This window comes from Macrobrachium rosenbergii, chromosome 3, assembly GCF_040412425.1.
Source record: "Macrobrachium rosenbergii isolate ZJJX-2024 chromosome 3, ASM4041242v1, whole genome shotgun sequence".
In the NCBI taxonomy this organism is placed as follows: Eukaryota; Metazoa; Arthropoda; class Malacostraca; order Decapoda; family Palaemonidae; genus Macrobrachium; species Macrobrachium rosenbergii.
In genome coordinates this window covers 36,688,977-36,698,976 of record NC_089743.1, presented here as the reverse complement: position 1 = coordinate 36,698,976, position 10,000 = coordinate 36,688,977, and positions in this window count along the sequence as shown.

Below are 10,000 nucleotides of genomic sequence, written 5' to 3'. Positions count from 1 at the left end.
ATATAAACCATATAATTCCATTAAATCATAATCTATCCATACTTCAAATTAAAGCCCTCAATAGGACCATAGCAGAACCAGAAACTACATCATGCAACTGAGGCGATTTGAAACTGCGACCCTCTCGGTTTACGCCCCCAAGAGGATCAAACACTCCTTGCCATTAACTAAGCAACACCACCGACTGTCAAGTGATTGAATTATGCAATACCTGCCTCCCTTCGTCTCGCTACTTAATGATATACACGGGTGAGGTTAATGTCATCACACGGAGGAAATTGCCGTTGGAAACTTTTACACATATACTTCAGGCAGGTCTTCGTGGATGCAATTCTCATTAACTGCATAATACTCAGATAAAGTATTACTTATTTAGAGAGAGAGAGAGAGAGAGAGAGAGAGAGAGAGAGAGAGAGAGAGTAATTTAGATTAGTTTTAATTAACTGACTTCAAAAGTGTTCAAGAATTTCTAGAAGGAAATATAATACTTTTTTCTACCGTAGCAGCAAAATTGTACTAAGGCAATCTTTACCTAAATTTTTATTTCATTTAAATTATAGAAAAATTAATTATGTGATTCACCTATTAACATCGTATATTAGGTCTATCCATTAATGTTTGATACAGCAAGTGAAAAAAGCTTTGAAGTCTCTAGTGCCGACTTCACGTATAATGTTCAAAAATAGATCTACTTTTTCGGTGAATGCTCGGACTGTAAAATATAATATTTATTTATCGTTTCTAATTATGGCTAACTTTGTAAATAAAATAAAAGCCACTGAGGCTAGAGGGGCTGCATTTTGGTAGCAAGTGTACCCTAAGGCAATCTTTTACAAGTCTAAATTTTTATTTCATTTAATAAAACAAACATATCTGGACAGTATTTTCCAAAAAACTGAAAATAAAGTATGAGGTAAAAGAAAGTATTATTAATTATGCAACTTGTTTACTAATTTCTAATTGCATTAAGGGTTCTTGCGTAGTAAAAAAATAGACTATTTCAAAATTATCCACTTCTTTTAATTTTTGAGTTGTAAATACAACAACTCAAAAAATGCATGAAGTCTCTTGCAGTGCCGTCAGAGGTCATCTTCTGTATCTATCTATCTGTATAATCAAAGGCCACCAAAAAATAGATCTACTTTTTCAGTGGTCTCGGTATAGCTATATGATATATATAGCCGCAGAAAAGTTATATAATATATATATATATATGGCCTGTCCTATATCGTTGCCAGAATCACGATTATGGCTAACTTATATACTGTAAATAAAAATAAAATACCACTGAGGCTAGGGCTGCATTTAGTATATATTGATGACTATAGGGTATATATATATATAGTCATCATATATGTTGCTAGCCCTCCAGCCTTTAGAATGGTTTCTACAAGATATATATCGGACAAGAAAAAGTGCGACAGGCGAACAAAACCATATATATATATCATATATATATATATATATATATATAATAATTTTTCTTTTATAGAAAACTGAAAATAAGCTAATTAGGAAAAGTCATATATATATATATAAAGTATTGTCCAAATTTATTTGCAATATATTATTACTAATTTCCTAATTGCATTATAAGGGCTCTTGCATGTAGTAAAAAAATATACTATTTCAACAAAATTTATATCAATATTATATATATATATAATTTTTGATGTATTATATATATATATACTATATATATATATCATCACTATATAGGTGTATATATTATATATATATATATACATATATACATACATATATGTACAGTCATCTTACATCTATCTATCTATATATATATATATATACATATATATATATATAATAATATATATATATATACATATATACATATATATATATATATATATATATATATATATATATATATATATATATATATATATATATATATATATACATATTTCATGATATTGCCTTGTAATACGTATAGCATCCCATGATTTTGATATATTTACTGTTCTAGTTGTCATGTATTCTGTGTAATGATAATAGTTGTTGAAATATCGTATGTAGTGTAATGTCAGATCTCAAAAGAGTTAGTGATTTGGATAACTTAACAGCATAATTTACAATTAATAATACATCTTAATAGTAACACAGAATATCAACAACACGATATTATTGTGTGTGGTAGCAATGCTCTGTTTTGCTTTGATTGTCATTGCGAAAGATACTGTGCTGACAGGTCGGGGTATCAACAGGCTGCTCATTTCTGAAAACCAACTTTGGTTCTTTGTCTTGTTTAAAAACATACCATTTATGATTTGCCAGCTGCCATCTGTTTTGATCGTTTTAAGATTTCGTTAAGCTTTGTCCCATACGATTTTTCTGGCAAAGATATGTACTTTTTGAGAAATATGAACAAGTTGTTGCACCGAAGCACATGGCAACTCATCATATTTAGGATTACATTGCTCTGATCACATATTGTTCTAACATGCTAGTTTTGGCCCCAAAATGTTTTGCTCAGGAAGTTATGTCATCTTCCTTTTCTAGAATTTTCTGTTGTATCTCATTCCCAAAATGGCTTAATAATGACATCATTTGATTGTTTTACTTGCAGCTGGAATTCTAAAGTTTGCTCATTCTGATTTCAGAGACAGTTTGTGTGGTTCTCTCTCTCTCTCTCTCTCTCTCTCTCTCTCTCTCTCTCTCTCTCTCTCTCTCTCTCTCTCAAGAGAGAAATTATTAACAAAAAATATTTGTGTGGTCACTGGTATTAGTTTTAGCTTTTGAGATCTGATAAGTAGAGTATATATTCGTTAAAGGCACCTATCAAAAGTGTGTTTTGTGATTCTTGAGCAGCTGCATTTTGGGTAATTTTGTGGAAGTTGTCTAAGCTTTTGTAAGGTAAAGTGAATTTTACCTATTATTACCATGGTTTAATAAGGTATATTGAGGATTTTGCCTTAGTGAAATTGTTTTAGTAATTCTTTTGTGTATTTTGCAATCTCTTAATTTTTTCATTTTATGTAGTGTGACTGATTTACTTTAGATTTTAAGTATTTCTTAATAATTTAACATTGCATACTTGATTTACTTAGATTTTCTTTTCAAATCCTAGTTAATTCTTGATAGTTTAAATTTTGCTTGAATGATTTAATTTCTTGATAAGATTAACCTTGTTTGTGATTTAACTCAATAATTAATTAAATTTTTGTGTTGCTTTTTCAAGAAATAGTAAATTTTTCAGATTGTGAATTCTAATTATAATTTTGAAATAAATTTTTGTTTAAAAAAAACAGTGTTTCATTTATTGACCATCAGTGAATAGGATTAACTGTGTGCATAAGGCAAAGTGATACACATGTTTTGTTCCTTTAGTTTTGCTGAAGTGAATTAAGACCAGGGAAATAGTTAAAGTTGTTTGATGGAGTGCTGCCCTTTGACTTTATATATTTCTTGTTTCATTGCTGATACCTCACACTTGTTTTGATACACTTAAGTCTGATTTTCACGTGAATAATAAGCTTTTAAGGGATCACTCTTGCCTTTAAAGTACTCAGTCGTAATTTTATTGTTATGAGAGTCAGATATCTATCTGAAGTGAGGTAAATTTTTGAATTCTGTGATGAGTTGTGTAATAACCAGGTACTTGGAACACAAGTGTGTATATATATATATATATATATATATATATATATATATATATATATATATATATATATATATATATATATATATATATATATATATATATATATATATATATATATATATATATATATAATATATATATATATATATATATATATATATATATATATATATATATATATATATATATATATATATATATATATATATATATATATAGAGAGAGAGAGAGAGAGAGAGAGAGAGAGAGAGAGAGAGAGATGCAATTGCTCTCTCCTATTACCATCGTTTTGTTAAACAAGGATCCCGGGAAACACCAAAGGTTTCCGCCAGCAGTAGAGTGGGCGGATGCGACTCGAGAGGACTAACGGAGATTTCCCCTACTGAGGAATTGTTGGTTTTCTTTGATGTGGTATCGGCTTGGGGAGCCTTTTGCAACCCGTAGGAAATTGCACTTCAATATACTATATATATATATATATATATATATATATATATATATATATATATATATATATATATATATATAAAGTAAAATGTTAATTGTATAAAGTAATTATAACCTCAACTTGTAATAACTGTAATCCCCAATTTTTTGTGATGTAAAGATTCTCTGTAATACCTCCGGGAAAACAGAAATTCTCTCTCTCTCTCTCTCTCTCTCTCTCTCTCTCTCTCTCTCTCTCTCTCTCTCTCTCTCTCTTCTCTTAACTAATTGTCTTAACTCTAATTGCGATTCATTGTCTTTGCACAATTCGGAAGCAGTTTCATCCAGTACCCTCAATTTTATTAAATTATTGGAATGGAATGGGGTATGAAATTTAAGCCAAGGCTAAGCACTAAGACCTATGATGAGGTCATTCTGCGCTGAAAAGGAAATTGGGAGTAAATATGTTCAAAAAGGTGTAACAGGAGAAAACCTCATGCAGATTGCACTATGAAACACTTGTTAGGAGGTGTGGAAAGCAAGATGGATGAAGAGAATATGAACAGAGGTAGAGTCAAAGAAATGAAAAGAGGTTGCAGCTAAGGGCCTAAGGGAAGCCGCAAAGAACCTTTAGTAATGCCTACAGTGCACGATGAGAGGTCCACTGACGGCACTACCTCCCAACCCCACCCCACAAACGGTGATAAACAAGCTTATTGACTACTTCACCAGAAATTTTGCCTTTCCTCCAAAATCGGTTCATGGAAACCCTATAATGACCTGCTAACATAATCCGGTCAACCTTGAACAAGTTACAGAGTGCATCTGCAAATTCGCCATAATTCTTTAAAAGTAATAACGGCAATTAAGATGTATAAATAAACAAATGACGCGCTAAATAACAAGGATAGATGCAATAATTGTAAACAAACATTCGCTGTTATGAAAATGCCCAGTACCGTAATTACCAAAGCTTTTAACCCTAATACCTAATCTACTCTACCCACTGCGACAATTGTTTTGCCACGTGTTCTATCAATGGCCTTTTTTATTCCTGAACTTACAACTCGATCGTATTTACCTCTGTGTACCTTGCCAAAAACAATATTTGTTGATAAACCTTAATTTGTGTCAACAACGCAACTTGGAAAAACCATCATCACATATTTAAGATCACACAAAAGAAAACACAAACATATAATTAACCATTGACAAATTATGCCACAACACACGAATGACACCTTATGCAACTGTAATATGAATAACATCCTTTGACCATGGTTATAATAATGTTATTACTACCAATATAGAATATGAGAATGAGCAAAATATCTCGAGTACTTACAATGTTTTCCACTCTTCCAGAAGTAATTTCCCGCGTAAACACAGACCAGTTAATCTAACTATACATGGTTTCTACTTAAAAACTCAACTAAACACAAGGATCCCAAACTCAAAAGTGGAGGAGACGAAACTTTTGCTAATTAAAATAACATCATCTGCATATACTAAGGCCATCAACTTTCGATTGTTGCTCCTGTCTAAATTATCACTCTCATTTCCAGCCTACTTTATATCGCTGTAGAGGAGAGAAAGAATAGTATAACAGTATTAAATTATTGAGAATATATCTTCACTTTAACGCAAACTTTGTTAGGCAGTTGCTTAAAGCTCTGTCCTATAAGGTAGCTAATTATGCGAATGTGCACACAGCGTCGGGAGAAAAACTCCCGTTAGTAACTGAGTACATGGCCACTTGATTTGCTGATACGAGTACCCTATTTCTGTTGTACCTCTTATAACGATTGTTTTCATAAGGAAAATAGCAAGTGTGCAATTAATAAACAGAATTGTTTACTTGCCATAGAAAAGTTTAGACCAAAACACAAAACTTTCATTGCGCAAAAGACCATCCATAATGTAATATAATCATGTGGCGTCTACGCATCATGAAAGCGAGGCCCATATGGACAAGAGACAAGAATTCTTCTCCTTTTAACGTGCTTTTTTTCCCATTTGTATGGGGTAAGCACGATGCCTTCTTTTGAATTATTAATATTATATGGGCAGCAAGGCATTCATACCGCAAAAGCAAAGAGAGAGAGAGAGAGAGAGAGAGAGAGAGAGAATGCCGGATCTTGTTAACGCCAGATGCAGGGATAGAACACTGACTTTTCATTTGGTTTTAGGCGAAATCAAGCCCATAATCGGAGAATCCACCATGCATAAATGCGTAATTATTGAATTCTAATCAAGTGCTTTCGTGTGTCTTTGTACAGGTACGATGTTCTTAGTAAATAGTTATGAAACATCTAATTAAATTACACGCACTGAAGATTCACAAACAGCTGCTTAATTAATGTGTGTATATATATATATATATATATATATATATATATATATATATATATATATATATATATCTATATATATATATATATATATATTTTGTGTTTTAGTTTCATCTGGAGAGGGTTAAAGTTTTCTTGAAAAATATGCTGGCACTTCACGAAATTCACACAACTTATTATAAATGGTAGCCATTCAGTTGTTTAGGTAATGTTATTTTATAAGAAATTTGCAACGCATCCTTTTGCACCAATTGCAAAACTATTGCTGTAAAAACCCTTTGTACAATTATCCTGAAAAAAGGAATAATACTGAAATTTTTATAGTGACTGATACGAATATGTATCTATAATTTTTGAAGGCATGGCAAGCATTTCATAAATTATAGATGAAAGGCTGTAGAACAAAATTTAAATTAATTTATGCTACGTAAATCTGTGACAGATGATTTATAGTAAATGATACAAATACGTATCTACCATCTTTAAAGGTATGAGAAACACCTTCATAAGCATTAGGTGAAATGTTGTTAAACAAAGGTAAAATTAATTCAAGCTATTTAAACCGATGACAAATGTTTTTATAGTAAATGATAAGAATATATGACCCCATTTTTCAGGCATGAGAAACACATTCTTAAGCTGTAGATGAAGTATCACTAACAAATGTATATCTATGATAAATATTTTTTCCAGCAAATGATGAAAATATATAACCCCAATTTTTAAAGGCATGAGAAACACATTCAGAAGCTGTAGATGAAATATTACTGAACAAATGTAAATCTACGGCAAATTTTTTAATAGTATAAATGATACAGAAATGTATCTCCCATTCTAAAAGCATGACAAACACAATCATGAACTGCAGATGATAATTTATTAATCAAAGTTCAAATTAATTCACGCTACGTAAATCCATGCTGAACGACGAATGCGCGCTTCAACTGCTTTCATCTTCCGCTGATCCCCTCGTGAGGTCACACAAGAGAATTCAACCTGTGAAGGGGAATAATCACTTTGAAGGAAGTTAGGTCTCTTTGCTTCCTATTCAGTGAATGGGCGATCCTGTGTCATTGCTGGTTTCCTCTCTCTCTCTCTCTCTCTCTCTCTCTCTCTCTCTCTCTCTCTCTTCTCTCTCCCTCTCTCTCTCTCTCTCTCTCTTCTCTCTCTCTCTCTCTGTTCGTCACCTTTATCGTTTATCTGTCTAGACGTGAATTGCGTATTGCACTGGAAGGTGGAATAGGTCTGAACATTCTTCTATTTTCTCTCTCTCTCTCTCTCTCTCTCTCTCTCTCTCTCTCTCTCTCTCGGTACAAACTAAAACCACCATTAGTGGCCCATGTAGTCTGTAGAAATATTGATCTTGTGGAATGTTAATTCAAATATAAATATAATAATCTCTCTCTCTCTCTCTCTCTCTCTCTTTCTCTCTCTCTCTCTCTCTCTCTCTCTCTCTCTCTCTCTCTCTCTCTAATACTAACACTTCTGTTTATTCGATGTGAGTCTTCTCGTTATATACGGGAAGGTCAGCTGGGGGTCAAATTAGGCTGCCCGCATGTCAGTCTACTCCCGTCTTTTGGCGTAACCATGCTCAGTGAAGCCTGAGCGAAACGTGGCCTCGATTATCACCAAAGAAGACTTTCTCCTGAAGGACAACTAAAAAAGAAGACTTTCTCTTGAAGGACAACTCAAAAAGAAGACTTTCTCCTGAAGGATAACTCAAAAAGAAGACTCTCCTGAAAGACAACTAAAAAAAGAAGACTTTCTCCTGAAGGACAACTCAAAAAGAAGACTCTCCTGAAGGACAACTAAAAGAAAGAAGACCCTCCTGAAGGACAAATAAAAAAAAAACCTTTCTCCTGAAGGATAACTCAAAAAGAAGACTCTCATGAAAGACAACTAAAAAAATGAAGACTTTCTCCTGAAGGACAACTCAAAAAGAAGACTCTCCTGAAGGACAACTAAAAAAAAAGACCTCCTGAAGGACAACTAAAAAAAACCTTTCTCCTGAAGGATAACTCAAAAAGAAGACTCTCATGAAAGACAACTAAAAAAATGAAGACTTTCTCCTGAAGGACAACTCAAAAAGAAGACTTTCTCCTGAAGGACAACTCAAAAATAAGACTCTCCTGAAGGACAACTAAAAAAAAACACTTTCTCCTGAAGGACAGCTCAAAAAGAAGGCTCTCCTGAAGGACAACTAAAAAAAAAAAAACTTTCTCCTGAAGGACAACTCAAAAAGAAGACTCTCCTGAAAGGCAACTAAAAAAAAACTTTCTCCTGAAGGACAACTCAAGAAGAAGACTTTCTCCTGAAGGACAACTTAAAAACAAGACTTTCTCCTGAGGAACAACTAAAAAAAAAAACTTTCTCCTGAAGGACAACTCAAAAGAAGACTGTCTCCTGAAGGACAACTCTACGGAAGATGAACTCCCGATTTCAATATTCTGTTACTGATATACTGCGTTCATCGGAAATAATCTATCCAAATCTGCAACCTGCTTTCATCTCCAAATATGACAAATATCGGTGCGTTACTGGCAGAATACAGTAACCCAGAAAAATCAGTTATTTGAAAAACAGAGACAACTCTTTACAAACTGAACGCCGCTGAAGCAGCTATCACCTTGAACACCACATAAATTATAATAATAATAATAATAATAATAATAATAATAATAATAATAATAATAATAATTACTTGAGGAATCATTAAGCATTCGGGAATAGGATGTGCCACCTAGACATCTGTGATAAGATTCAAATTAAATGGAAATGAAACAGAGAGTATTCTTTCATTGATTTGTTTATGAAAATAATGAAAATTTTCTTTACAAATATAACGACCTCATTCGTATAACTGGCATATACTTAGGGATAGGCCAGTTAGCCGCATAGAATACATATCTAAAAATGTTTACTTACACGAAATGAAGGTTCACAGCCCGTACTTTTATTTTCTCAATTTACCTACGACTAAACAAGTTGATTGGCAATCGGGTACTTAATTCACTGTTAGAGCAACAAAGGCAAGATATCTGATTGAACTATGATCTCTAACTGTGTGTGGTGAGAATGTCACCACTACGTGTTTGCGAGTGTTTTAGAGAGAGAGAGAGAGAGAGAGAGAGAGAGAGAGAGAGAGAGAGAGAGAGAGAGAGAGTAAGAGAATGTAAGGGGTGTAAGAGAAATTTTCATGTATTTCCTTATAACCTAACTAATTCACGTCAGGAGACACATACATTAAATATTATGAAATCTCATATTTTTTCTTCCTTCAGACACTAAGACAACAGCAACACTAACATGAGTTCGAAAACTATTTTAAACTATAAAATCTCATTAAAATATTAAAACAAATACGTAAAATTAAATTTTATACAAATATCAACACGTAACGCAATATGGCAACACCAACCTCTGGCTTTAAAAAATAAAAGAGGGAGGAGGAGGAGCAATTTAAATTCCGTTGAATCAAATAACTCAGACCAGTTTGAATCAATCCCTTTAAATCCTTCCCATGAATGAATGGTTTTAAATCCCGTCCCCCTCCTTTCATTCACTGGGGTCAACAGACACCTGCATCTTCCGAGTCTCAGGC